Here is a 27,478-nt window from a genome sequence, read left to right on the forward strand (position 1 = left end):
GAGAAAAAGGATAGATTCCAGGAAAAAAAAGGATCAATGATGCCTGACATCACCTTCCTTGAGTATTCCAGAAAGATTACTAAATGCAAATTTTCTGAGCATCCAGAAGACACTGCGGTGCGAACTCTAAGCCACACCAACCTCCTTTCCTATCTTGGCACAGTCCCCAGGTCGACAGGTCAGAAGAATGCCACAGGTAGAGCACATGCTAACTTTTCCATATATCCTTTTGATAAAGGAAGAGACAAACAGACTTTAAAGAAACCCTATTCCACAGCTAACATCATCCTCAACGGGGAAAAACTGAGAGCTTTTTCCCTGAGATCAGGAACACGACAGGGATGCCCACTGTCACCGCTGTTGTTTAACATAGTGCTGGAAGTTCTAGCATCAGCAATCAGACAACAAAAGGAAATCAAAGGCGTCAAAATTGGCAAAGATGAAGTCAAGCTTTCGCTCTTTGCAGATGACATGATATTATACATGGAAAATCCGATAGACTCCACCAAAAGTCTGCTAGAACTGATACATGAATTCAGCAAAGTTGCAGGATACAAAATCAATGTACAGAAATCAGTTGCATTCTTATACACTAACAATGAAGCAACAGAAAGACAAATCAAGAAACTGATCCCATTCACAATTGCACCAAGAAGCATAAAATACCTAGGAATCAATCTAACCAAAGATGTAAAGGATCTGTATGCTGAAAACTATAGAAAGCTTATGAAGGTAATTGAAGAAGATTTAAAGAAATGGAAAGACATTCCCTGCTCATGGATTGGAAGAATAAATATTGTCAAAATGTCAATACTACCCAAAGCTATCTACACATTCAATGCAATCCCAATCAAAATTGCACCAGCATTCTTCTCGAAACTAGAACAAGCAATCCTAAAATTCATATGGAACCACAAAAGGCCCCGAATAGCCAAAGTAATTTTGAAGAAGAAGACCAAAGCAGGAGGCATCACAATCCCAGACTTTAGCCTCTACTACAAAGCTGTCATCATCAAGACAGCATGGTATTGGCACCAAAACAGACACATAGACCAATGGAATAGAATAGAAACCCCGGAACTAGACCCACAAACGTACGGCCAACTCATCTTTGACAAAGCAGGAAAGAACATCCAATGGAAAAAAGACAGTCTCTTTAACAAATGGTGCTGGGAGAACTGGACAGCAACATGCAGAAGGTTGAAACTAGACCACTTTCTCACACCATTCACAAAAACAAACTCAAAATGGATAAAGGACCTGAATGTGAGACAGGAAACCATCAAAACCTTAGAGGAGAAAGCAGGAAAAGACCTCTCTGACCTCAGCCGTAGCAATCTCTTCCTCGACACATCCCCAAAGGCAAGGGAATTCAAAGCAAAAGTGAATTACTGGGACCTTATGAAGATAAAAAGCTTCTGCACAGCAAAGGAAACAACCAACAAAACTAAAAGGCAACCAACGGAATGGGAAAAGATATTTGCAAATGACATATCGGACAAAGGGCTAGTATCCAAAATCTATAAAGAGCTCACCAAACTCCACACCCGAAAAGCAAATAACCCAGTGAAGAAATGGGCAGAAAACATGAATAGACACTTCTCTAAAGAAGACATCCGGATGGCCAACAGGCACATGAAAAGATGTTCAGCGTCGCTCCTTATCAGGGAAATACAAATCAAAACCACACTCAGATATCACCTCACGCCAGTCAGAGTGGCCAAAATGAACAAATCAGGAGACTATAGATGCTGGAGAGGATGTGGAGAAACGGGAACCCTGTTGCACTGTTGGTGGGAATGCAAATTGGTGCAGCCGCTCTGGAAAGCAGTGTGGAGGTTCCTCAGAAAATTAAAAATAGACCTACCCTATGACCCAGCAATAGCACTGCTAGGAATTTATCCAAGGGACACAGGAGTACTGATGCATAGGGGCACTTGTACCCCAATGTTCATAGCAGCACTCTCAACAATAGCCAAATTATGGAAAGAGCCTAAATGTCCATCAACTGATGAATGGATAAAGAAATTGTGGTTTATATACACAATGGAGTACTACGTGGCAATGAGAAAAAATGAAATATGGCCTTTTGTAGCAACGTGGATGGAACTGGAGAGTGTGATGCTAAGTGAAATAAGCCATACAGAGAAAGACAGATACCATATGGTTTCACTCTTAAGTGGATCCTGAGAAACTTAAGAGAAACCCATGGGGGAGGGGAACAAAAAAAAAAAAAAAAAAGAGGTTAGAGTGGGAGAGAGCCAAAGCATAAGAGACTGTTGAGAACTGAGAACAAACTAAGGGTTGATGGGGGGTGGGAGGGAGGAGAGGGTGGGTGATGGGTACTGAGGAGGGCACCTTTTGGGATGAGCACTGGGTGTTGTATGGAAACCAATTTGACAATAAATTTCATATATAAATAAAAAAAAAAAAACACTGAAAGAAATATGTAAGGTTAGTAGCATTAGAAGTTATGCATTCCACACATTTTTACTATAATATTCATTGATTACTTTGTTCTTTTGGCAAATTTGATTGAAGAAACTATGTTGAGCTCTAAAACTTTAGAAATAAAGACAAAATCTTAAAAAATTAAAAAAAAAAAAAAAAAAGAAACCCTATTACGCAGATGTACTGGCCGCATAATCATAACCAGAGAGAACGATGAAGTAGGCTGGTCTTTTTCTTGGTCTTTCTCCATGTGCATGAAGCCCCCCAAATGAGAAAAGCAAAGGTTACTTCTTCAGAGCTTGTCAGAGCAAGGGACTCAGCCACCAGCATTTGTGTCTGGCAGAGACACAAAGGCAGACAGAGGAGTGGGAGAGCTTTATAGTGACAAAAGGGAGGCCCTGATTGTCAGGCTAAATAGAAACACGGCATCTTCAGTGGTTGGTCAGGGGAGTATACTGGGCTGTGTCAGGCTGGTCCTACCCTGGAAACAAAGACAAAAGTTAGGGACGTGCCAGTAACTAATCAAGCCTTGGCCATTTAGAGCCAATTGCCAGAGGAGTTACTGTTTCACTCCCCGGACTGTTTGCTGCCGATCAGAAGTCAGAGTCCTAGTGTTACCTATGGTCTGGCCGCTGTCTACCTGCATAGTGTCCCTATCCAGCACCGCCCTGTATCTAACGTGGGGAGAACACACTGCTGGGGCTGGTTTCCTGGAGAGTAGCATGAAGACGGTTTACTCAGCAAAGAAAACAAGCAATTCATTAGCCCCAAATTTAGAAGAGATAAAATTAAAAATCAATTAAGTATCTTCCCTAAGGAAAATCAGGGTCGCGTAAAGATTGATGACATTTAAACGCACTACAAGAGTAGCTAAAACAATCCCCTGTAATGTCGGTTTATATATCAATGTCTGAGTAAAGCAGGTGGCTGATTCGCCGACTGCTTGTTCTATGACCCTGGGCAAGTCACTGGGTCTCTATCAGCCACAGTTGCTCAACTGTAAAATAAATAGGCTGAATGAAAATCGCTCAGGTCCTTTAAGGTTGCAACATTTTATGGTTCTATGATTCCCGTCACTTGGAGAGTTCTTTTATTCTACAAATGGCAGCTTTGTGTCTGCCTGGCTAGATATATTAATTCATTAGCAGCTGAAGTTGAAAAAAACAAAACAAATCACACCCATGTTTTGTAAAAGTGCATTCATTCAACAATAATTATGGAACAGTAACTCTGAATAAAGCACTCTCCTTGGTGCCTTGGGAGAAACAAAGAGAAAAGACCCAGCACCAAAGGACTATAGTTGAGAAGTTAAATATGCACGTAATTAACTCTAAGCAAGAAACAAAGTATTCAGTGCCCCCAAAATGATACAGAAAGTGCTGCAGAAAATGACAAATACTCTGTACAAGCTGAGAGGCTTCCCTAAAGGTGGTAAGAAGAATCAGCTAGTAACTGTGTTTTGCAGCCTATTGTAATTTGCAGTGAATTTTTATTTGCTCCCATCCTCCCCCTCAAGCCCTCCACCCTCCCCTCACCCCTGGCCTTGGGGTTTGGCACATCAGAGTCACACTGGCAGATCTCTACCGTAAAGGGCATTTAAAAAGACGGTTTATGCCAGAATATTGGCCACTCTACATTTTACAGGACGTTGTGGCCAGAAAAAAAAAAGTCTCAGAAATTACTAAATAACTGGAATGAAGGGGCACAAATGTTCCCATGCAGCTGATTTTCCTTAGTCTCTGTTCCTAAGAAGTGGTAAAAGTTGCAAATTGCCATTTCCTGCTGCCCTCCACCCCTCTCTGAAGTATTGGAGGGGTGGATTTTTTTTTTTTTTAATGTAGCTTCATAACACTAGAATGCCTTCCATTTCCACTGGCAAAAGGAGTTAGGGGAGATTTTTCACTTGCCCCCACCTGCCTGCGGAAGCCTGATCTTTAATGTCTGCAGCTCTGCCGCAACTACCCCAAAATGCTTCTTCCATTTTCTCCAATTTAAGAGAAACACATGCAAATCACAAAACGTAGGTAGTGTGCTCTCGGCTCAGGCAGCACAGACGCTACCTGCAGGCACGCTTTTCAGACTGCCTCCAGCCACAGTCAACAGCCCGTCTTAAAAAAACAAACAATTCTGGGTCACATTTTACACAGTCCCTCTCCCATGACAAAAAGGATACATAAGAGGTATCTTAAACTGATACCACTGTCTCTTGTTTAACACAGAGCAGAAGTTACTGCTTGAGCAGCCCTTGCTAAGGGCAAATTGACTGTCCTGTTTGGGGCGGAAGGGGGAGGGGATGTCCAGTCCAATGGAAAGGCTTTCTTTCTCTATTACTTCCTTCCCAAGGTGAAGGAGGTTCAGCAGGTGCACTGTGGCGGGTAGAAAAGACCTGCATGCAGGAAACAGGAAGTTCTCAGAGACCAAGGGCTCCTGGTTTTTCAATTACTAAAAAACAAGCACCCAAATACTGACTCAATATTTACTAAACCCCGCAAGGGATTTGGAGGTCCCGCCTGACGTTCGCATATTTTCACAAATCTCCAAACAATTAGCAGGTGCTTTTTGAGAGCAGGGTTTCTCTTTGTTTCCCTGCAAACTCTCATGGGTGTGTCTATTTAAATTCTGTGACTAAAAGCCCTTGGGGATGATGCTAACTACACAGTCAGGGTGCATAATCACTGTTCTTAACAAGTTCGCCTTCTTTCTGTGGCCAAACCAGCTATGGGACTCCCCCCACCCAGTCACTAGCATTCACATCTGGCTGAGCTCTGTGCTTTACAAGCTGTCACCCATGTGAGATACCAAGGGACCAAGAGCAGCTGAGGTCCCCAAATGCCCTGCCAATTACATTAAGTACTGCACCACCCAGATTTTTTTTTTTGAATATTCACTCATTTTATACTGATTTGCTACAACTAACTCATTTCAACGGTACATAGATATGAATTCTTCTACTTAATATTGAGGCTCTCCTGCAAAGCTGTATGTAAATACATCCTTAAAAACAACAACAACAACAAAAACAACAACAAAGAAAATCACTGTTGTAAAAAGCTTGAAGGCAAGATCTTTGATAACTCAGTACCTCCTTTTACAGCCAGCCAGTCATTCCTCATTTATCTCTTGGGCTTACTGGTGGCAGGTTCCTACATCTACAAAGCAATGTACACACATGCAAAAGCAAACCCAAATACTCTCTCTTGAGCACTGACTAAGAAAAGGAGGGTGAGAATAGTTTTCTAAACTATGGAAAGATGAATTATTTTCTTACAAGAAGAAAAGGAATTCCGTGGCAACCTGCAAGAGTGGTTACACCTGCACATTCCTGTGGGACCCTCCCTGCTTTTCATCCTTCCTGCTGTGGATTCTCAACCCTGGCACCACATGGGAGCCCCCTGGGAGTCTTTTAAAAAATACACATGTCCTGACCCCAGTCCCGGAGCTTCTGATCTAATTGATGTGGAATGGATGGTTTTAACATGCTGCCAGAGTCCAGAACCACAGGCTGTAATCAAAGCCGATAAATCACTGCAATCCATTGCCTGACCCTGAATAAATGTAGACAGCTAGAAAGCCAATATGCTGCTAGCTCCAGATCTCCCAGGATTTTGTACACAGGATGTGATTAGAGGGGCTACACACCGTTGTTCGCGCCTACTCACATTGGAGGTCGGAGTGTGTTTCAGGACAGGGGTCGGGGGACAGCTACTCTTGAGTAGCTCTTTAATTTCAGGTTATGTACCATCACACCCTCTCTCAACGCTGCAGGAAAGCCTGTTTTCCTTTAAAAGGAAAGGAGACTATCAAATCAGAGCATGGTACTCAGGGATGCTGTCTAACTAGACAATTTACAGAGCAGGAAACTGAAGCCAAGAAAAAAAAAAAAAATCAAATGAGAACTACGACAGGAAAGTTGCCCCAGGTGGGAGGAAACCAAGAATAGTAGACGGCAGTGCAAATCTTCTTGTAGGAGATGACGCTGAAGACTAGTCTCCACCACTAGGTAGCTAGCTAGCGGCCTCCCGGGGGCTCGTTGCTCAGCAGTAAAACAAGAGCACTGACTTACGACAGCAGTTCCCAAAAGCTGCTCTCAGTACCCGTGCCAGACAGGTTCTGATCCGTCAGTCACGGCATCGGGAAAACCAGTCCAGGAAAAGGAGGGTTTGGAGATGGGGTTTCTTTTTCTTTTCATTTTTTTCATTTAGAGGTTGTTCTTTATGCCAAGATCCCCTCTTTCCTATATTTTTTCATAATGTTAAGTGTATTTCTTCTGTGACATGACTTTCATGGTAATTCAGTTGGTTTGGATGTGTGGATACAAAATAGTTGCTCAATAAACATTTCCTGAACAACAGAAAGGAAAGCTCTTGTACAGGGAAGTACGTGCATCCTGTGTGAGGCACGGGTCCATTTTTTAACCATCAAGAACATAGACAATGCCCTTTGGCAACCAGAAATTGATTAGTACTTCACAGAAGATAGATACCTTGGCTTCATCCACAATATATTTCAGTGGTTGTATCGGATCAATGAGTCAAACTAAGGCCATCGTGAAGGTGAGTGAGGGGAAGGGCACCTTTCCCGCTCTGTGTGTCGATCTCTTTAATGTTCTGATACAGGCACATCTGTTGAAGGCCAGGAGGAAAAGGCAGAGGTAACAGATCTTGCCCAAACAGTGAGGTTATTTTTGGTGTCTATCACCTGGGGCATGGGATGGGGCCCTCGAGAGACAGGAAAGGGAGGTTATAGGAGGGAACAAGAGAAGGCAGAGGGGAAACCAGATCTTCTCTCTTGGCCAAGGTGTTAAGGGGTCCATAAATTCAGCATTTTGCTTCTAGATGGCAGGTGAGAGAGAGTAGAAGCAACCTGGGAACTAGGAAGGCAGGTTCCCAGACAGACATACATGGACCGGACAGAACCCTTGGGCTACAGATAGCAAAATACATCCCTTGAAGAAAGGTCTTGAGTTATGGGAGCCTCCACGTTTAATTTTGCCTTTGTCATCATACCCCAGCACTGGGTGTCCTCAGAAAAGCCAGAGGGACCCAAAGGAAGAGAGACTGAACACAGCTTGTTTGCCTGTGTCTGGGCCTGTGTGCAAAGCAATGGGTAACCATGTTCCCCGGTAGGAAACACAAAGCAGAAGGTTACTTGTGGGGCCTGGGTCAGGTTCTCTCTCTCTCCCTCTCTCTCTCTCTCTCTCTGGTGGGGTCTTCCCTCAGAACCTGCTGTGAAGCACAGGTGTTGTTTTTAAAAAAGGAAGTCAGCCTTCCCAACCACTGAAGTGAGCCTCTGCTGCCTCCCTTGTTACTCGGTCCATTTGCTAGCATACATAAACATGCTGACTTTTCAGACATATAGTTGGTCTTATTTTAATCATCTTGGGCTCTTTCCTCTACCAGTTGGTGTCCTAGAAGATGACACTGATCAGGGGCACTTACCCTGACCCACTGTTTCCCTCCCTTGCAAAGGAAGGACCTACACAATGGCTTCCTCAACTCGAGGTCAGCCTCTGGCCTCAAGGAAGTCCCTGGCCCAGAGAACGGCTCTTAGGGAGTCAGGAGCCAGGTGGGAAGTGAGGGCTCTGTGCGAGGGCAGAAAGGGAACCCCCTGGAGCCCTGAGTCCATGTTCTCAGCCGCTGCCATGTACGGCTCCAGGTAACTCCGGTGGGACCAGGCTTCAGGAGGAAATGTCAGTGCCCCAGCGTCCAGGACGTGAGACTCATGTGTTTACATGCGTATTGAACTCTGCTGGATCCAAAACTACCTGAGCTTTTGGAGGATTCAAAACAGAAATGAAAGCAAATCTTTCTTGCTAAAAGTCAGCCATCAGGATGTTCTGCGTCTCTCCTTACAAGGCATCCTGTAAGGGTGGTAGTGGGTAGGGAATCTGACTGCAAGCGGGGCATACCTCTGCGATGGTAAGAGAGACGTTCCTCTGAAGAGGAACACATCTATGCGTTTTTAATTGCCTGATTCCCATTTAAGTGTGAGCACACCGTGGACAACTCTTGGTGGGGTGCTGGGTTCACACCACGGCCCCTATTTTTCTGGGCACAGCTCTTAAAACACCAAGAGGAGCCACCGTGGGCCACAGTTACGACGTGTGAGCCTGGCCCTATCTGCTTGATCCAAGGATAACTCTTTTTTTTTTTTTTTTAATGTTTTATTTATTTTTAAGAGACAGAGTGCAAGCAGGGGAGGGGCAGAGAGAGAGGGAGACAGAGAATCTGAATGAGACTCCAGGCTCCGAGCTGTCTGCACAGAACCCAACACAGGGCTCGAACCCATGAACATGAGATCATGACCTGAGCCGAAGTCGGAAGCTGAACCGACTAAGCCACACAGGTACCCCAATCCAAGGATAGCTCTTAAGCCAAGACAAGTCTATGCTGTCCCAGGATTCTTAAGTTTGGAAAAGGAGAGAGGTAGAGAGGGGGTGGGGGCTGGGAGGGGAGGAAGGGAGGGGAGAGAATTAGGTTGAGTTTTACCCCCGATTACGCCCTACAAAGAGGATTGTGAATTCCCAAAATGACATTCCAGCAACAGACCTGAGTGCCCTTCCTGAGGGTCTTGCTTGCTTGTTTTTCTCCTTGATTAGCTAAGATAAACCAGCATTCTCCTAATAAACATCTTTTACTTAAGGTAACTGGCGTTGGTTTTTTTCTTTAATACAAAAATCCTGTAGGTCTATGTTAGGCTGCTAATACTTAAAAAACACAGTAGAAACAATTTAAATATACTGAAGATGCTCTCCAAACTGTTGTGAAAGACTTTATATAGGTTTGCTGGGAGAAAGCCACTGTGTTATTCATCTACACCGGGCCTTCCACAGCGTCAGGGTCTACGAATACTCAAGAACACTCAGGTTCCAAAGTGCTGGATCCAATAGGCCCAGAGCAGTTTCCCTAGCAAACCTCTAGTTTCACAAGGCTGAAAGAAGCTGGCAGTGTCAGTGGCTTACCCGCCACAGAGGACCCTCGGTGAAAACTTAATGCCAGGCATGCTTCAGAGTGCTCCACTGACTGAGGGGAAGTGCTCTCTAGAGCAGGGCAGATGTTGCTGTCTGGAAGCCTCCAGGAGGCCTCAGGGAGCCAGATGGCAAGTCACTGAAGACCAGCCCTAACGGTCCAGGCTGACCCTCGAGGCCCTCACACGCTCTTGCACTTGGTCACCGCATTGGAGAAACAGCTGTAGAAGCAGACAGGAGACCTTGGGCTGTGACGGCTGAGTCCGTGCTTTGCAAAGTGTGGTCTCTGGACCCGTGAAAATGCAGCACCTGGAGCCAGAATCTGGGGCTGGGCCCAGCATTCGGTAGTGTCACCGTCCCTCCAGGTGATTCTGATAACCTCATAAATTGGGGGAACCACCAGCTTAAACCTCAATGAGTTCCAAGAAAGACTGGCTGAGGGGCGCCTGGGTGGCTCAGTCGGTTGGGCGTCTGACTTCAGCTCAGGTCGTGATCTCACGGTCCGTGAGTTCGAGCCCCGCGTCGGGCCCTGTGCCGACAGCTCAGAGCCTGGAGCCTATTTCGGATTCTGTGTCTCCCTCTCTCTGACCCTCCCCCGTTCATGCTCTGACTCTCTCTGTCTCAAAAATAAATAAACATTAAAAAAAAAGAAAGAAAGAAAGACTGGCTGACCTGTGAAAGACAGCTCAGCAAGGACTTTACCTCTTTACTACACTTTACCTCTCTGTAGGGAAGGCAGACCATGTGGTCCGAACAGAGCTCCTAGCCTACTTACTACTGGGCTGTCCCTAAAACTGATCGGTAGCCTTTCCAGGCTGTGTGTGATTTCCCTTATTTCCAGTTAGCTTTTTTAAATCCCCAAATTATTATATATGTCTGTATTAGGAGCAGTATCTCTCTCTCTCTCTCTCTCTCTCTCTCTCACACACACACACACACACACACACACACACACACACACAGATACAAGGGCTTAGATCTGAGAGGCGCCTTGATTGTTTTAATTTATTTATGGTTGAGAGACAGGCACAAAGACAGGGAGAGAGAACCCCAAGCAGGCTCTGTATCGTCAGCATGGAGCCCAATGTGGGGCTCAAACTCACAAACCGTGAGATCATGACCTGAGCCGAAATCAAGAGTTGGACTATTAACCAACTGAGCCCCCCAGGCGCCCCAAGAGACACCTAGGTTTTAACCTCTGTTTGGACAAGCTACTGACCTCCCCGAGCTCCCTCATGGGTAACATGGAGACTCAACACCTGCCTTACGGTGGTGTTACACAATCTGGAGACAAATAACACAGTACCAGGATATATGTGTTGGACAACAGAGGTGTGACCGGCAGCACCACCAGCCTCCTCCTCCTCCTCCTCGTCTCTTCTCCACCTAATCATATGTATAGCCTCCTTCTTAGACAGTGGCCTATATGGTTTTGGAGAAGGAAGTCCACTTTTTTGTTGTTTCCTGGCAAATCACATGCTACTTTCCTTACTTATCACTTAAAATGTATTGCCACTCTTCCAAGTAAGAGCAATATACCCGTATAAGCCCCTGCACCTTGCCAGCTTTTTATTTACTTACTGGCGCAAGTCTTAGGGTTCAGGCATCATTTCAAGGATCTCTACTCACATTCCCCAGAAGCTGCTCTCCAAGCATGCAAAGGCAAAAAGAAAAACAGGTGTTCCCAGGACGGCGGAAATTGTTTCCGCTGAATACTGTGCCCTCACGCCGACAGCCACTTTGCCATCATAATGTTCTGATTACTCCAGCTCTGCTTAGTACAAAATCACACTCATGCAGCCCTTGAAAAGATAAGAACTCAAAATGGAAACGCCACCTGAATGAGAAAGCCCCAAACACGGAATTTATTTTGAATATGGAGACGTGCAAACCGACTCAGGGGGCAACGTCAGATAAAAACTAAGGGTCCTATTAGAAAACAGCATCACCCTTGCTGTTTGTCTTAAAACATACCTGGCTGAAAATAGGATATTAAAAATGCTATCTTGAGGCCCCTGAGTGGCTCAATTGGTTAAGCATATGACTCTTTATTTCAGCTCAGGCCATGATCTCAAAGTTCGTGAGTTCAAGCCCCGCGTCGGACTCTGCGTGTGCCGATGGTGCGGAGCCGGCTTGGGATTCGCGGTCTCCCCCCACTCTCTGCCCCTCTCCTGCTCATTTGTGTGCTCTGTCTCTCAAAATAAATAAATAAACTTTAAAAAATGCTATCTTAGCAAACGAACAAAGAAAATGAGACAAACCAAAAAACAGACTCTTAAGCAGACTCTTAACTACAGAGGACAAACTGGTGGTTATCAGAGTGGAAGTGGGGGGGGGGGTGGATGAAACAGGTGAAGGGGATTTAGAGCACACTACCTTGATGAGCACTGAGTAATGTATACAATTGTTGAATCTCTATACTGTGCACCTAAAACATAACCTGTAGGTTAACTCTATTGGCATTAAATTTTTTTAAATACTATTTTAACAGTGGCAAATTCCAAACTATATGTTTGCCAAGATAATTTCTCTTACACACACACCAAGGAAAAACTGACTCATATAACTGGAGCCATCACACTCAAGAGACACTGGGAAATCAGCTCACCCTTTCCTCCTCTCGTAGAACTCTAACTGTCCCTGTAGACACTGCGTTCTCTAAATTCTCCAGATAAAATACTCTAGTCTCCCTCATTCCAATGTTACATCATCTTCCCTCACAGGGGATTGTTTCCATCTACCCTAAATTTCAGCTGTGTCTTCTGAAGGAGTTCAAAACATGCCACCCCCAAATCTGCCGTGCCGACATACTGAATGTTTTGAGTTAAGAACAGCAAACATACAAAAAACACTCCTGACCTTCCTTCCTTTTCTCAAAAGCAGGAGATGAGATTCCCACGTGAAAGATGGCCTTTCTCTACCAGAAGGAAAGTAACACTCCTGTCATCAAGGTCGAGAAGTTGAGAACAAGAGAATTCTGCACAGACCTTATTAAAGTAATTCCCATCTACCTTTAAACTCCCCCATAGATTTTAGTCACCATCCACAAGCCTCTCTTTGCTTCATCTAACGCAGAAGTTGGCTTCCCTATCTCCTTGTGTCTTCATTCCTCACGAAGGCTTCCGTACCCTGTAAAACTGATGTTCACTGCCTTTATACGCTTTTCTCCTACTGATCTGTCTTCTGCCAATTCAATTCTCACAGCCAGCCTAAAAGACTCCTTAGGAGGGTAAAGGAAAAGTGTGCCCCTACATTTCTGTATCCTCAGGTCCCACATTCTGACCCTCACCCCGCCCACGACAAATGGTGAACTGCCTGATTTAATTGGTGTAGCGCTCTCCTCGCTCTAAAAGAAGAGATGAATTATCATGTCTACATGTTATGGTTCTAAATCTCCAAGGACTTTTAAAAAAAGCATAGTGCCCCCACAAAATGCTGGCCACTCAAATACAATCATAAATATATGTTAACTGATGCCAGTTGTCACACTTCTCCAGGTTAAACATGACCAGTTGCTTCTGGCTCTCGTCCCAGAACCTGATTTCCCACCTTTGGCCCTTCTTGTGGCTCCTCATGAAACCTCCAGAAGTGCTCGCCTATTCTTAGGCTGGTTTCAGAACACTGGGAGACAGTATTCCATGACTCTTGCTTTTTTTTTTTTCTCTCTCTTTCTAATGTGGCTTCAATAATATGTCATTTAGTTATGATTTATGTTCTAATTTTCAAATACAAAGTGGAACTTGAGCTGGTTAACAAGCCCTGTTTGAACAGTAAGGTTGTGCATACAAAATATATTTCCCACGGTCATCTGAAGCCGAGTCTCAGAGGAGGTAATCTCTAGCCAGTTCGACACTCAGAGTCACTGGCTTTGGACAGAGAGTCCTATGACCCAGCCCAAGCAGTCTCCAATCTTCCAGGGAAGTTAGGGAGGGAGGGAGGGAGGAAAGGAGGGAGGTTGGAAGGAAGGAAGGGGAGGGGAGGGAGGGAGGGAAGAAGGAAGGGAGGGAGGGAGGGTGGAAGGAAGGGAGGGAGGGAGGGAGGGAGGAAAGGAGGGAGGTTGGAAGGAAGGAAGGGGAGGGGAGGGAGGGAGGGAAGAAGGAAAGGAGGGAGGGAGGGTGGAAGGAAGGGAGGGAGGGAGGGAGGGAAGGAGGTTGGAAGAGAAGGGAGGGAGGGAGGGAGGGTGGAAGGAAGGGAGGGAGGGAGGTTGGAAGGAGGGGAGGGGAGGGGAGGGAGGGAGGGAGGTTGGAAGGAAGGAAAGAAAGAGAAAAGCAGGAAGGAGAAAAGAAGGGGCATCCTAAAGTCATCAGTGGTGACAAACACAGACCTGAAGTCAAAACTTCACAAGATGAATCCTCCCACTATGTACTACCAATAACAGTAAGTGTTCGTTCCATTTGGCCCATCCTATAAATCCAGGCTATAGTCGCGGCTCCACAGGTCTGAATGTCCACCCTCCCGAGTACAATGCATCTCGACAGTGTGAACCTTAATACGCCACGACGTGCAACCTCTCCACCTGTGTCTGGCATGCCAGTCCCGCACACGGGGAAAAACGACCCATCCCCAGCACGCCCCCTCTCCCCTCCCCCACACAACGCGCCCGCCACATCACCCCCCTACAGCCGCCACATCACCCCCCTACAGCCGAAACAAACACGGTGATGTCATGGAGGGCTGCGGGTTTGGGGCTGATGGCTCTCTCAGCCTGTCTCATTTCTCTCAGGCCTATGGGGTCTTGCGAATTAATTCTGTCAGACCTCCCCTTGGAAGGAGAGAAAAACGTCCAAAGGTACAGCCCTGTGTCTGGCCATTGGCTTGGCTTCTCTGCTTCTGGCCGTGCTCCAGCACATCCCCAAATACTCAGATTTCAAAACACGCTTCCCTCAAGGCTTACCTCCCTATATACCCAGAGCTATACCGATCCTTCCTCCTTATGTCCCGGGGGAAGTCCGTGGGGCCGCAGCCCTGGCCAGGTCTCCCCCTGATCATACACATACACATAGAGGTCACAGCCTCTACCTCCCCTGCGCAGCTCTGGGGGACCTTCATCTCGCACACCATCTCGGGGAGCCATCTTCATCTCCCCAACATCCCCCCCAGTACCAACCCCCCTATGCAAAATGCTGCAGAGGCTACCCCTCCTGCCCCTGGAGGAGGTAACAAACCCTTTAGCCTCACCGGCGGGTACCTCTGTGCTCTGACCCGGCTTCCCTGCGCCTGCTCACATTAACCTTCTCCATCATTCCAGCCCCTCTTCCAGACTCAGCCCGCACACGATGTCTCTCTCTGTCTAGAGGTGTTCCAGCTGTTCCATCCCCTGAGACCTCCCTCCCCTGCCGCCTTTCCGGAAAAGTCTGCCTTCCTTCAAGGTCTCTCCGATGCCGCTTTCTTCTGACTCACCAGGTGGCTATGATCGGTGCCTCTCCTCAACCCCGTCTGCCAGGCGTCTGTGCCCCTCCTGCAGTGTGTCCCAGCCACCTTACACACACTTGATGGACGTTCCAGGAAAGCTTCCTCTCTCACCATCTCAGTTCCTCGAAGACTACTGCATTTGACTTGCTTTTGAAAGCGTGTGTACTGGGATCACTAAGGCTCAAGAAATGAAATCTAGGGGGGGTACCTGGGTGGCTCAGTTGGTTGAGCGTCCAACTTCAGCTCATGATTTCACAGTTCGTGAGTTTGAGCCCAGGGATCCTTTGTGTGTGTCTCTCTCTCTGCCTCTCTCTCTCTCAAAAATAAAATAAACATTTAAAAACTGAAATGAAATCTAGGAATTCAGGGACGCCTGGGTGGCTCTGTCGGTTGAGCCTCCAACTCTTGACTTGGGCTCAAGTCATGATCTCACAGTTTGTGGGTTCAAGCCCCACATCAGGCTCTGCACTGATGGCATGGAACCTGCTTGGGTTTCTGTTTCCCTCTCTCTTTGCCGCCCCCTCCCCACCGCCCCACTTGCTTTCTATCTCTCTCTCAAAAAATAAAACTAAGGAAGGAAGGAAGGAAGGAAGCAAGGAAGGAAGGAAGGAAGGAAGGAAGGAAGGAAGGAAGAGAGGAAGATCGATGGATCTAGGAATCCGGCTCGAATTAATGCCAATATCTTTCCAGAAGGTAGTTTTCTCACTGGAACTTTAGAGCCATTAATAGAGGCCTTTTCATATTTAAAATGCTGGACAAGCTGTAAACAGGAGAGGCAAATCTCAACCAGAATTGTTTTAAACTATAGGGGTCTGCCTTTGGGGCACCATTCACACATTTCCCTCAGTCTACATTTTAAAAGAGAGTATTAAGTGTCCCATCAGAGAAGAACTGGCAACCAAAGGGGGAATTCTCACCTTGTTCTGATGGGGATTTAATGTATCATGCTGAAACTATTTTTTGTTACTTTTTAGTGTCAATTTCTCTCTTTGAAATGAATGTAGATTTGTCACTCTCAAACATTTTGTTAAGAGACAACTAGTTACGTTTTCAAAGTACCTTAAGATTCTATTCTCTGAAAGAAATAAAGCTTATAGAAATTTTTTAGAGGGAAGGGAATACATATCACCTTTCTCAATCTTTCCTGGTGGGAAATTGGTTTACTCCAATGCAAAGGGCCTGCCTGCTGTGTCCCAGGGACCTTGCCAGGTACTACAAATACATTTGGATCTCAGTTATCACCCCTGTCCTCATGGACCTTTCAATGCAGTGGAAAAGAAAGACAAAGGAAATGGTTAATTACTCTATATTGTGGTGAGTGGTTCAAGGGAGAAAAGTACCAGATGCTGCTGGATGTCACAGAAGGGGCAGCTAAATCATCTGGCTTCCTGCAGGGAAGTTTCCTAGATCAGAGCGTCTCAAGGGTAAAGGAGCCAACAAATGTCTTGAGGGTCTGGCTACCTGGCATCTTCTAATTCAGAGGCGCCGGGGCGGGGCCTGGGAGTCTGCATTTCTAACAAGCTCTCTGGAAGGGCTGATGCTTTCCACCAGACCACACTCTGGCCAGCAAAGCAACGGAAGACCAGACCCCACCCAAGGCCAGCCCAGCCCGGTGCTGAGGAGAAAGTACATTTAAGCAGAAGAGGTGATGTGAAAACAGCTCAGCCGGAGGGGAGACCACAGAGGGAGCCATTCCTTTTAATCTATCTTAAAGAGGTAAATGAAGGCAGGCAGGAAATAATTGAAGGCTAGGAACATTTCTGCAGTCTTGGAAGTGGGATGCAGCCTTCTTAAGTAGATGTGAGAGCTATCCAATTCAGAGTAATTAGAAGACACATCTACATTAGCTAAAAGTCTGAACTACTAAAAAAAATTGTTAAAGGGACCTGCGTTATTTCAAATACTTGACGGCTCTTGAACCTACCGCCCACCCAGGGTCACTGCCACATCTCTTTAAGTGAAAAGGCAATCGCAGGCATCTAGCACACTGGTTTCAAGACCGTACCACCTTTCATTTTTCCAGGTAGGTTTCTTTTGAGGAGGAAGGACAAATTTCAACTAGATCTGTATCCTGGGAAACCAAATTCTAAAAGAACAAGACTCTGTATAATAAATGTAGCACAGGACACTATTCGAAAAGAGACACAGTGAAAAGAAAAATCTAAATGATATATTGACATTATGGGTTAGTTCGTTCAAAAAGTAGATGCAGGTAAGTAGTGTAAGAGGAGACAAAACTGCACACACGAACTGAACTCCTGAGCTCAGAGACTATAGGATCCGGAGTACGTGTTCTGAAAAGCCTCACTGCCGTCTGTTCGTCTGACTTGGCAACAATATTGTGGAAATATCAGGCGTATTTCTTGCATAAGTAGTTTCTTCAGAACAAAATTTCCATTCAGAACTTTGTACTATACTGCTTGACATTATTGTATTTGTAAAGGAAGAAAAACCACTCATTCGAAATTATTTTTTAAGCAGGAATACTATCTTTTTGGAAAAATCATACCGACAGCATGTTAAGACCAATGGACTTCATAATAACTTACTAACAATTGTCCCCAAACTACCTAAAAGAGCTAAAGCATCCATGCCTGCAGAAAAAAATATTGTGTCACTTCACTAAGTGACTATGTTCTGCAAAGTAAAAACGGCTGGCCATAATGCCCCAGGAAATTACACCAATAAGCAACTTATTCTTTTTTCAGCGTTACTGTGGTATAAGTAACAATGAGCAACTAATTCATGGATACTCTTGGAGGGTCAGGTTAAGGTGCATCCCCTTGCTCACCTATTTCTACAATCTTGAGGTTTAAAAAAAATTTTTTTTTCAACGTTTATTTATTTTTGGGACAGAGAGAGACAGAGCATGAACGGGGGAGGGGCAGAGAGAGAGGGAGACACAGAATCGGAAACAGGCTCCAGGCTCTGAGCCATCAGCCCAGAGCCCGACGCGGGGCTCGAACTCACGGACCGTGAGATCGTGACCTGGCTGAAGTCAGATGCTTAACCGACTGCGCCACCCAGGCGCCCCAATCTTGAGGTTTTAAAAGAGAGGAAGAAAGAAAGGAAGAGGAAGGAAGGAAGGAAGGAAGGAAGGAAGGAAGGAAGGAAGGAAGAGAGAGGAAGGAAGGAAGGAAGGAAGGAAGGAAGGAAGGAAGGAAGGAAGGAAGGAAGGAAGGAAGTTAGTTAGGAAGGAAGAACTGCATTATCCCTTTCTCTCCAGACTGGACACTCATTAAAAGAATAGCCAGGGGTGCCTGGGTGGCGCAGTCGGTTAAGCGTCCGACTTCAGCCAGGTCACGATCTCGTGGTCCGGGAGTTCGAGCCCCGCGTCAGGCTCTGGGCTGATGGCTCGGAGCCTGGAGCCTGTTTCCGATTCTGTGTCTCCCTCTCTCTCTGCCCCTCCCCCGTTCATGCTCTCTCTCTGTCCCAAAAATAAATAAACGTTGAAGAATAGCCAATGCTTGAATGAAAACTTCTTTCTGCAAGACCTAAAAGAAGGTCTGCAAGACCTTTAGATCTAAAAAAAGTTACGTATGGATGTATAAAAATGTTCCATTAATGAAAGTTCTGTGGCTTCCTGAACAGACGGACTTGTCCCACAAACAGCACCTGTGAATCGAGACCCTGCTCAGCGGCTCCCCCTGTCCTGCCTCACCTACCCTGGGCCTCTGTGAGATGACCCAACGTCCCTCAAACCCAGTCTGATGTCCATGTAAGAAGGCTGCTCTCCCCTTGTTTCTAGAACATCCTGGAAAGGTACAGAGACGGCAAAGGATCGGGCAGGCCAAAGAAGGAACAGGAGCTGGGCACAGGTGTTTAGCACATCTCCCTGTCCTGAGGCTGGATGAGGAGAGTGGAGCAGGTTTCCCGGATTACAACCACACCCCCGAGAAGCATTCCATATTTCCCAAATTATTCCCCAGTCTGCAGCTGGCTTCCTCCCACTGCACTTCTGAGAGGTACTATCTTCATTTTCTTGACAAGAAACGGGCACAAAGGACCAACATCATCAAACACACCTGAAATGGGAGCGAAGCCTTCACGTGTTTCATCCGAAACACAGGCTCTGAGGCTGGTCCCTGGGCCTCTTTCTAGTGAATTCCAGAGTACCAGAGGCAGTGTGGGTCAGAACACAAGAACCACAGCAGCCCCGCATCACCACAGAGGCGGGAGCAGAAAGAACAGCACATCTCATTGAAACCACGGGGGAATTTTCCAAACCTGATTCAATATCCTGTACTGGAACCTGGCCGAGCTAGTGGGACAGAGTCCTCAGTGGGCACCGAACATACCAAGGGACTTTTAAAGACAAGGAAGAGTTATGTCTTTCATTCTCCTAAGGGAAGCCCTCCAAGGGAGCCAGTGTGGGTATGTGGAAAGGGCTCTGAATTAGGAGGTCAGAAACCACCACTCTGGATCCACACCTGCTCATGTTAGCTCTGTGATCGTGGGCCAGTCACCGAACCTCGCTGGACCTGTCTCTTTCACCTGAACGTCAGAGAGCTGGACCAAGATCCCTAAGCTCCTTTTCCGGTTCTAAGGCTCGGTGACTAATGTTAGCGGAAGCAGAGTGGAAGACAGACAAGGAGAGCATGGGCTTTCATAGTTATTTTCAGCAAGAAAACCAGCAAAGCTGACAGATTCTCGGTGATTCTGCAACTACACTGGGGATCCGGCCACCTCGTGCTGCTGGCCCTGTTCCTTCTGCCAGCAGGGTTTCCTTGGGCTCCCACAGGGCAACCTTACAGGGCACGCAAACTTGTATGATGTAACTTCTGGAAAGGCATCTTCTCCCACCATCCTATTCCCACTATTCCCAGCATCTAGGAGGATGTCCTCTGCACATGTAATAATCATATCAACAGCAAGTATCTGGAGAGCCCATGCTACATGCCAGGTGCTCTTCTAAGTGCCTTATGCACATTGATTCTTCAATCTCTCCAACAACTATCTGAGCCAAGTACTAATGTCATCCCCATTTTCCTGACAATGGAGGCACAGAGTTGAAATCATCTGCCCAAGGTCACAGAGCTTCTAAGTGATGTCATTGGGTGAAAACTTAGGTAGGCTCATTCCCTCCCAGGTCTTCACCGATATTTTATACTGCCTCTCTAATGACAGCAGAAAGTAGACAATTAGAGGCTCATTCTTTCACCATTAATGAGCACCCCCTACATGCAGCGGGTTGTTGCCTACATCAAGAATATGTGGCTAAGCATCTGACATCAGCTTAGGTCATGATGTTGTGGTTCATGAGTTCAAGCCCCACGTCGGGCTCTGTGCTGACAGCTCAGAGCCTGGAGCCTGCTTCAGATTCTGTGTCTCCCTCTCTCTGCCCCTCCCTCCCTCGCACTCTGTCTCTCTCTCAAAAAAATGAATAAACATTAAAAAAAAAAAAAAAGAACACATAGCCCTGATTAAAAAAAAATTTTTTTTTAACGTTTATTTATTTTGGAGACAGAGAGAGACAGAGCATGAATGGGGGAGGGTCAGAGAGAGAGGGAGACACAGAATCTGAAACACACATAGCCCTGATTTAAAGGGACAACACGCTGACACCAGATGGATCAAATCATAATGGGAAAGCTCTGCCTGGTATTACTTACATGGCCTCTGGAAATTTCATAGGAAGTCCCAGTTCCTCATCTGTAAGATATGGATAACATCTACTTCATAGGATTACATAAAACAGTGCTCGTAGAAGTCCCAGCTAGTTTCTAAATTATGGCAAACTGAGAATAACTATATTTAAAATCTCAAAGGATAGGTATAAATTGCTCTAGACTTCAGTGACCTAGGTTGAGACAAGAGCTGGATTCTGATTTTTGAGTTATCAATTTTTTTAATGTTCATTTATGTTGAGAGAGAGAGGGAGAGAGGGAGGGAGAGAGAGGATCCCAAGCAGGCTCCACGCTATCAGTGCAGAGCCTGACACTGGGCTCGATCTCACAAACCACAAGATCACAACCTGAGCCAAAAGCAAGAGTCAGATCCTTAACCGACTGAGCCACCCAGGGGCCCCGTCAATATCTTACTTGAATTAATTCACATCTATTTCAATTAATCTACTGACACGTGTTGACGTCAATCATCTATTGAAATCTATAGATATTTACTTCTTACTACAAGCACTCAGACTCCTACCTGTTGTTTCTAGAGCATCCAAAGTTCCCATGGTGGTTTCCTAACAGAAGGGAGGGCTGGGCACCCTAAAACATGGAAGGCAGCCCCACTAATGAAAAGCTCTCTGCTGTGCCCCCAGCTCCATCACGCACTCAAATTATACTCTATACCTCAGGCTCTCCTTCCATGAAATGATACAACAGTTTCTGCTCTCACCTCTCCCACAGAGATATTCCGAGCTCTTACTAAAGTAGAATGGGGGTAGTCATGCCTAACATTGCATCATCCCTAACACGTGAACATTTCAAAGCTCCAGAAGGCTTTTATGTATTATTATCTTACTTAGGTACCTACACTCAGAGTTTTAACAGTCTTGAGGGTATATTTACCAAATTCAGCAAGAAGAATGTTCTGCTCTGCAGTAGAAACATATAAAAATACCAAAATGTATTTAAAATGTGTGTGTATCGGGGCACCTGGGTGGCTCAGCCAGTTAAGCTCCCAACTTTGGTTCGGGTCACGATCTCACAGTTTACGAGTTTGAGCCCCGCGTCAGGCTCTGTGCTGACAGCTCAGAGCCTGGAGCCTGCTTCGGATTCTGTGTTTCCCTCCTTCTCTACCCCTCTCCTGCTCATACTTTGTCTCTATCTCAAAAAATAAATAAACATTATGAAAAAATTTTTTAAATGTGTGTATATGTGTATATGTACATGTGTGAACATGTGCATATGTGTATATATATATCCACACAGACGTACATGAATATATGCACACAGGCACATGTATACATGCGTGTATCCAACACATCAGCTCTGACACCAGATCTATCACAACACAGTACTTGTTCACAAATACGCTTGTGTGTGTTTGGAGTCCCCGGTGATACCTACCACATGTCTGAATCATACAGTCAACACTATTTTAAAAATATTTATTAAAAAAATGCAAATGGCTAAAAATTGGATACTGAACCCCATTTATCAAATTCCATGCAACTACTATTTTAGAAATGATTTCTTTTGTTACATACTTCTTGAAAACTTCAGACAGTCACCTAAGACTCTGGCCTCAATTTTAAACTGACTTTGAGAAAAGATGGTCCGTCATACAGCTTTAAAATAGTGCCTGTTTAGGGGCACGTGGGTGGCTCAGTCTGTTGAGGATCCAACTCTTGATTTTGGCTCAGGTCATCTCACAGTCTGTGGGTTCGAGCCCTGTGTGGGGCTCTGTGCTGACAGCACAGAGCCTGCTTAGGATTCTCTGTCTCCACCTTTCTCTCACTCTCTCTCTCTCTCTCAAAAATAAATAAACATTAAAAAAACTAAAATGAAATAAAATAGTGACTGTTTAAACCACCTCAATGATAACCTTGGACTTCAAATATGTAAAGTAAAATTGATTCTCCAAATGACACATAAACTAAATGATCAATCATAAATAAAACCCCACTAAAATAATTTTTCTGACCATATAAATAATGTCCAAACCATGCAGAGAACAGAACTGTCACAAAATCAAAGTTTAACAGAAAAAAAAAAAACAACAACAACAGTAGACCTTTGATGTATATTTATTTATTTGTCTGGATTTGCCATCTTACTCTATCTCGGGACTTCTGAACTTCATTTTTCCTACTGTGTGATCCTCTAATAGAAGCTATTCTGGCTTTTTTAAAGCATTAGGTTACAAAATATATACACACTTCTGTCGGAATCATTTAAGTGAAATCTGTATCAATCGTGAGCTAAGTAAGTTCACAGAAGGAGGAGGAAAGCATTTGCCAAGATATATTGTTAGAGGAACTTCGACCAGCAACCAGCCCACACGAGGCTCACTCCCCAGCCACGGGGTTAGGTGGCAGGGAGCAGGGAGGTAGCACTCTAGATAGGATGGAAACAAGCCTGCAAATAAGGGACACTGCCTCTAAACGTGTGAGGAAACATGTTGTTTCTTCAACGGCTCTAAATACCTGCATTGTCACATACACAGTAGAAAAGGTGGGTAGAACAGCCAGACTGGATTTAAGTGTGCTCCGTGGCCATAGAAGAATCACGTTCCCCTCCTCTTCTAGAATGCCCGCATGGGCTGATACACCTGCCATCCTCTGAGTCACAAGGCCAGAGAGGGCTGTAAATCAGAACAGATTCCTTCCTTACCCTGGTCCCTCTTCCCTTACTCAGTACCCAAGTTCATTCTTCTAACCTCCTTCTTATCCCTAGAGTCCCCCACCTAACCCTGGCCTCCACCCTCACCATCACCTCTTCAGTTCAGGGCTGGGTTCAGAAAGCAGACATCACAGGCAGAAGCAGGAGGGACAGAGGTAAATGCTGTGCCATGGGGTCTCAGAGGGCAAGGCTACCCAGGCAAGGACAATCATGGGAGGATCTTCAAGGAAGGGCATCTCATCTGAGGCATGGCCCGCTGACGCAGGTAGGAGAGGTGGGGAAAGGCAGAGGCTTGAATCGTCTGTTCAGGAATCATCTGTTCCTTTTGGGGAGATCTAAACTACAACACGGGGTGGGGGGGGGGTGGCAGGGAGGTGCACACTAGACGGAAAGATCACCAAGTGGGACGCCTGTTCACAAGTGTTTGGAGTCCATCATGCAGGTGGCTTTGTGGAATCAACATCAGACATGCATTTAAACTCTTATTTCACAGACAGCCTGGGTGGCTGAGTCGGTTGGGCGTCCGAATTCAGCTCAGGTCATGATCTCGCGGTTTATGAGTTCGAGTTCCGCATCGGGCTCTGTGCTGACAGCTCAGAGCCTGGAGCCTGCTTCGGATTCTGTGTCTCCCTCTCTCTCTTTCTTTCAAAAATAAATAAACAATTTTAAAAATTAAAAAATAAAATAAAATAAACTCTTATTTCTAGTGCTGTGGGAGCAGGGACTGATGGAAGGGAGACTGGCCAATCCAGGAAAGCCACACTTAAGGCAGTATTTGGGAAGCAGAAACCGTAGGCTGGAGAGGTCTCAGAGGTTCATGGTCACTGCATGGATGAACCAACATGCCTGCTCAGGCCAGTCTGAGCATCCCTGTTTTGCAGTAAGGGATACCACCAATTCTATTTTCCTTGCATTCCTGGAGGACTGCAAGCAATGCCCAAGGAATTGATAATAAAATAAAATACACTGATGATAACAAATATAATTGACAATAATTTTAAAATCTGCTGATTCTGGATCACAAATCAAATAAAAAAATGGACAGGGTACCACGTGAAGCCACTAGAAAGCATCGAACGTACTCTCTCTGGCTATAAAACTGTATTGGCTTCAGACCATTTTTCATTTCTCACATACACACAAAACGTGAAGATGAAATAAACAGTGGGTATCAACTGTGGGTACAAACGGTGGTCCACACAAAGCTGAGCTGACTGTCTACCCGGCAGGGAAAGACTCCTCACTCAGGAGTCAGACCCACAGGGCCCCCAGAACTAAAGAAGCGTAGGTATAGAGAAAAAAAGGGAGGAAGCACACCAAATCAGGCAAGATCGAGGTCAGGTCTCCGGTAGGGCCATAGGGAAGAGTGTCAGCTCTTCCTTGTCATTCGATGCTTCCCAGAGTCGGGTTTCAACAGGTCCGGGATGGGCTGTTTCCAGGAGGCCTGGGGTCACTGGACAGACACACCCACACATGCGTGCTCCGAGCTCGGCAAGATTGAGACCTTAATCACACAATGACCAAATAAGGGACCCGCATCCCTCAACCTCTGTTTTAAGTGAATGACTTTTTTTTTTTTTTGTCCAAAATTCAGGAACTTTCAGTAAGGGTTTTCTAGGGTAGTCAGGGTTCTAGAATCAAAAACGATAAACCCCCCTATATGTTATCACATGGCCTTTCGCCATGAGTTTTCATACTTCCTGCCAGTGTCCTTAATTCCAAAACTACCTTCCCAAAGAAAGGCCTCCCTGTGTTAGAATACCACCTTCTAGACAGGTCAGACAGACCCTTAAAAAGCTGTGCTGGTGCCCAAGAAACTCAAGCTTTACCAGCTTAGCCATTTTCAGTCATTGGAAAAGTGGTTTTGTTCACCCTGAATCAATGAATTTCTATTGAAGCGTATGTTTCCCTAACACACACAATAAACTGGCGCTTGGCAGTGATTTAAACAGTGAACAGGGCCAGCCGGCCATGAGAACAAAGCCACAGGAACAGAAGCCAGCCAGATTTAAATGAGTTAATCTACGGGGAAGCCTTTCTCTGAAGGCTATTACTTAATACAAAACCAGCTGTCCTCACCTTTTGGTGTTCAAGCCGCCTCCCTTCAAGTTAGTCTGCACCAAGAGAAATGGGTCTGGTCTAAGAAAACCAGAGAATCAAGCTATGGCAAGGAGCATCCAAGCCTCTGGAGCCCTGCTGTGGCCGGTTAAGTGTTGACTCACTCTCTCTCCAGAAGGCCCAGCCCCACCACGCTTCCAGCAATCCACCCTGACCTTGGTCACAGGGGCTCCTAGGTCTTGGCATTTGCCACCTTTAGCAGCCCCCATCCCCTTCCCATACACACCTGTTGCTGAGTTGTGCTGACCTGACCAACTCCTACGCCAGCCTCTTCAGGCCAGGAATGGCCATTAACTGTCCCTCTTCCTTCTGCCACCCTGAAAGAGCCAGGCTCGCCTCTTGCACCCAGCCAGTGGCCAATAGCTGGGCTCCCCACTAATGGGATGGTAGGCTCATGTCAATTCCCCTGGCTTACAATGAAACCCGGCTCTTTGAAAGGGACCACAGTTGAGTGCCGTCCTAAAGTGAAACCTCTCGCCTCAAGGAAACTGCCTGGCAGGTTTGTGCGTGCACATCTTTCCACACTCCTGAACACAGAAGGGCGTTCCCATCCCCTGGGCAGGGAGACTAGGAGGTAAGGACCCGAAACAGCTCTTCTCAACACAGAGAAGTTGGTGTGTTTGAATCATGAGGTGGGAGCAGGGGAGGAACCCCACCATAACCTCCAACACACTTGGTCTAGGATGGGGCCTGGGCATCAGGATGTTTGGAAAAGCATCCCAGGTGATTTTAATCTGCACCCAGGGTAGAAGATCACTGATTTAGGGAGAAAACAATGGAGACGCTCAGCTAGGACTCTCCAATGCACCCAGATGGAGAATATCCAATATCAAAGCAGGTCCTCCCCAGATCCCTCCCCTCAGCAAGATGATCTCTGCAGGTGCAGAGTATCCTTGGGAACAGCACGGTGAACTCTGGTGCCACACCTCATTCACACGGTGCCTCTAAACCAGGCTGAGCCTCGGTTCCCCCAGCTATTAGGAAAGGGGATCTTCTAGATACATTTGTTTTGCTTCTCTTGTCTCCATTTTCCAGCTTCATGTTTCTCCTTCTCTCCTCATCTTGCATTTAAATGCACACTCCTATATATGCCTTTCTGCCTCTCCAAAAATGCACAGGGGGTTCTCGAAATTCGATTTGGGTAATGTCTGCCCTCGAAGTAAATAACACCATAAAAACTATAAGCTCTATAATCCAATCAGGGGATGGAACATTAAGAACGTGATATTCCATAAGGCATAAAACACTCCATTCCTGAGACTATAAAACCAACCATTCTGCTGGAGAAACTCATGCAGGATCATATAGACCCTGCCTCTTAAATGCCAGATGAGATCAGGAGTTCTCTGCTACACAGCAACTGTCTACTGTGATGTTAGTCATTTTTTATTCCTTTTGAGCCTGTTTTAATATCTATTTATCAAGTAGAAAATTCATTTTAGAACCACTTTCAGAGCAAGTATAAAGACATCCTTAAGGATAAATTAGCTACATTACTTTGATTCAATGAAATACATAAATCTCTCACCCTGCATAAGCTCACAGCCCATAAGAGCACAAGCCATCTCTCAGATGGGCCTGCTTAGATCAAAAATGGCGCAGAAACACACAAATGACTAGGGTACAGAGCAGAAGCGGGCAAAAAGTAGGTCTCCTTGGGACCCCATCTACAGTGATATAGCTGTAGAAAGTACCAAAAGATTTTTTTGTTCTACGTCATTTCAGAAAACTTTAACATCCACCAAGCCCAGATCACAACCATGTTCCAGACTGGCTGGTCAACTGGCCATCCCAAGACCCTCAAACTCAGTGAGTCTAAATCAGAACTCACCACCTGCCCTCCAGTGCTTGCATTTCTTTCTTTTAGAAAAAAAAAATTTTTTAATGTTTATTTTGTTTTTGAAAGAGAGACAGAGTGCAAGCAGGGGAGGGGCAGAGAGAGAGGGAGACACAGAATCCGAAGCAGGCTCCAGGTTCCCAGCTGTCAGCACAGAGCCTGACATGGGACTCAAACCCACCAGCCATGAGATCATGACCCGAGCTGAAGTCCGATGCTTAACTCAATAAGCTACCCAGGCAACCTGCTTGCATTTCTGATCTCAGTTAAGGAGCTGCTATCCACCCCAGCTATCCAATCAGAAACGTGGTAGTTATCCTACAACCCTATCTCCTCTCAACCCTCTCTCCACGTCTTCCAAATCCCTATGTCCTGGAGATTCCATTCTGTGCACACCCG

The 27,478-nt window shown here is 45.8% G+C and overlaps 1 protein-coding gene across 4 annotated transcripts in view; it reads right to left on the minus strand.

Moving 5' to 3' along the window:
• CAMK1D (calcium/calmodulin dependent protein kinase ID) overlaps window positions 1-27,478 on the minus strand; it is a 437,908-nt gene that overhangs the window by 243,932 nt on the left and 166,498 nt on the right. The gene's annotated exons all lie outside the window — the stretch shown is intronic.

Source organism: Puma concolor, chromosome B4 (assembly GCF_028749965.1).
Source record: "Puma concolor isolate L17-30 chromosome B4, mPumCon1.1.hap2, whole genome shotgun sequence".
Lineage (NCBI taxonomy): Eukaryota > Metazoa > Chordata > Mammalia > Carnivora > Felidae > Puma > Puma concolor.